Genomic DNA, 3,634 nt, shown 5'->3' on the forward strand with positions numbered 1-3,634 from the left:
TCCATCTAAGCCCAAAACTGCTCCTAAGACTGCTGCTCCTGCTCCAAAGTGAAAACCCAAGAGGAGCACCAGGAACATCCCTGCCGAGGAGAAGAACAAGGCCCCAGTGCCTCAAGCTACTGAAGAAGAAGATGTTTCTGTCGTTTTGAGGAAGTTAAAGCCCAAAATTCCATATCACAATGATGCTCACCCAGTTGCAGAGAACATGAAAATCAGGAAGGATCCAGGTTTAAGGCTATGGAGAGAGTCTGATCCATATGCCACCAGGAGAAGAACTGCTGTGGACTACAGGTTCCATACAAAGGAACATCAGGACTTCTATGAGACTATCTTACTTGACAAGAAGCCCATAGTGTGTGACATGAGATGGGTCATTGGAAATTCATTGAGGAAAATGAGGATCACTTCCCTGGTGTATATGACAGCTTCAAGGCACGTGGAGTCGATGAGTTTGTGGCTCAGAAGCTCACAAAGTGGAAAGATGAGCTTATTATGCAGTTCTACTCCATAGCTCACTTCTACCCAGATGGAAGGATTGTCTGGATGTCTGAAGGTACTAGGTACCAGTCAACGGTTGCAGAATGGGCAAAATTGATCAATGCTCCTAAGGAGAGTGAAGATGACTTGGATGTCTATGCCAAGAAGAAGAAGGATCACAACACCATGGCACACATGTACAAAGAGATCCCAGATGCTGCTCTTGAGACACACAAGTTTGGATTGGTACATTATCTTCTGTCAGGCTTGCCAACAATCAACTGGATCCTCAGGCACACTCTCTTGCCAAAGTCAGGTGATCACAAGATGACCAGAGGCCATGCAATTAACTTGCTTCACATATTTGATGTGCCTCAAAAGTTCAAGGTCATGAGCCTAATTGTGGAAACCATTAAGAGAACAGCTACAGATCAGAAGAGAAGTTGTGGGTATGCCCCACAGATCCAAGAGCTAATCAACTCCAAGATGGGCACTGGCACATATCTCCCGGACAAGGAACACATGCCCATCTACCCGGACTTTGAGGACAACACTGTGGTGATGGATGAAAATGAACCATCTTCTGTGCAAGCACAAGCAAGGAGGGAGAAGGCAAGGGCTGAAAAGGCTACAAAGATGCCAACCACTGATGAGGCATCTCAGTATCTTCTGAAGAGCAAGCAAGATCAGCTTGGCTACTTGATTGCCTCCACTATGAGGATTGAGAAGGGATTGGCTACCCTGACTCAAAACCAGGAGAGCTTGGAGAGGATCATGGAGCAGAAGTTCTATGACTTAGATGTGAAGGTCACTGAGATCCAGTCCGTTGTTGAGCAACTTCAGGATGAAGTGCAGGAGAAGAAGGGCAAGTCTACCACTGATGCTTTTGCTAGAGTGCCCAGATGATAGAGATCTGCTGCAGTGCCTATTACAGACACCAGAGCAACTTCATGTGCACCAGCTACAACTTCAGTGCCACCAGCTCCAGCACCCACTCCACCAGCTCCATCTACATAAACTAATGCCTTCGTCCTTGGCGTGCTATCTACACCACCACCTGAAGAACAAGCCTGAGAGTCGATCTAGCACTATGCATTTTTATGAACTTTTTAGTAACTTGTTGCCAAAGGGGGAGAAAATGTATAGATCATAGGCTTCAAGAGAGAATGTTGCTTTTTGTTCTCTTTTTTTGTTTGGTGGTTAAACTTTGTTTATTTGCTTGGTTGAGATAATTTATGCTTTTGTGCGATACTTGGATGATCATGTGTTTGATCATATGCTACCTTAATGCTTGTTGGATGACATTATCCTTTTATATCCCCATATATGTTCATTCACTTTGCTTGGTGATGAGTGCATGTATTTCATCATTATCATTTTGAGCGCTCCACCAAGATGTATGTGACGTGGAAGAATTACCCATGCTCCTAACTCATTGTGCATTTGCAGTCCAAAGCAAATCTTAAACTATGCACAAATTTAGGGGGAGCTCTTGCTTTTCACATACTTCTCAAAGCGACAATGTTTTTCACTCTTATTATCATTTGTTGAAGCTTTGATCTATATGTTGTCATCAATTACCAAAAAGGGGGAGATTGAAAGTGCAACTATCCCTAGGTGGTTTTGGTAATTCCTAACAACATATAGCTCATTGAGCTAATGCTATTTCAAGATTAATATCTCAGGAAAGCTCAATGATTGGCATGGCATGGATGAGAAAAGTGGATCCCTCAAAATGCTAAGGACAAAAGGATTGGCTCAAGCACAAAGCTCGAGACTCTACATTTTCTATTTTAGTGATCCAAGATCACATTGAGTCTATAGGAAAAGCCAATACTATCAAGGAGGGATGAGGTGCTGCTTAATGAGGCTCTTTCTCAAAATGCTTAGTGATATGCTCCAAAGCCCTCAACTACTTTCTCACATCCACATATGACATAAACCAAAAGTCAAACTCAGCCCCACCAATTCTTTCTATCCGGCGCCACCGAGTTCAAATGTCATAGCCACTGCCACAAACCCTAGGCAAATCGGTCTCACCGATAGGGATCTCGGTCTCACCGATATGGGATTGTAATCTCTCTGTTTCCCTTTGTAACATTTCGGTCTTACCGAGATGAGCGATCGGTCCCACTGATATTGCAATGTAAACTCTCTGTTTCCCCTTCGTAACATTTTGGTCTCACCGAAATGAGCGATCGGTCCCACCGAGTTTACCTGACCAACTCTCTGGTTAGCTTATTACCAAAATCGGTCTCACCGAGTTTGTGTAATCGGTCTCACCGAGATTACGTTATGCCCTAACCCTAACCATATCGGTCCTACCGAGTTGCATGTCGGTCCCACCGTAAAACCCTAACGGTCACTAGCTTTGCTGAATAGGTCCGACCGAGTTTAACTATTCGTTCCCACCGAGATTGGCAAGTTGTGTGTAACGGTTAGATTTTGTGTGGAGGCTATATATACCCCTCCACCACCTCTTCATTTGGGGAGAGAGCCATCAGAACAAACCTACACTTCCAACTTACTTTTTCTGAGAAAGAACCACCTACACTTGTGTTGAGGCCAAGATATTCCATTCTTACCATATGAATCTTGATCTCTACCCTTCCCCAAGTTGCTTTCCACTCAAATCTTCTTTCCACCAAATCCATATCCCATGAGAGAGAGTTGAGTGTTGGGGATACTATCATTTGAAGCACAAGAGCAAGGAGTTCATCATCAACACACCATTTGTTACTTCTTGGAGAGTGGTGTCTCCTAGATTGGCTAGGTGTCACTTGGGAGCCTCCGACAAGATTGTGGAGTTGAACCAAGAAGTTTGTAAGGGCAAGGAGATCGCCTACTTCGTGAAGATCTACCGCTAGTGAGGTAAGTCCTTCGTGGTCGACGGCCATGGTGGGATAGACAAGGTTGCTTCTTTGTGGACCCTTCGTGGGTGGAGCCCTCCGTGGACTCACGCAACCGTTACCCTTCGTGGGTTGAAGTCTCCATCAACGTGGATGTACGATAGCACCACCTATCGGAACCACGACAAAAACATCCGTGTCTCCTATTGTGTTTGAATCCTCCAAACCCTTCCCTTTACATTCTTGCAAGTTGCATTCTTTACTTTTTGCTGCTCATATACTCTTTGCATGCTTGCTTGAATTGTGTT

This window comes from Triticum aestivum, chromosome 1A (genome assembly GCF_018294505.1).
Source record: "Triticum aestivum cultivar Chinese Spring chromosome 1A, IWGSC CS RefSeq v2.1, whole genome shotgun sequence".
NCBI lineage: Eukaryota > Viridiplantae > Streptophyta > Magnoliopsida > Poales > Poaceae > Triticum > Triticum aestivum.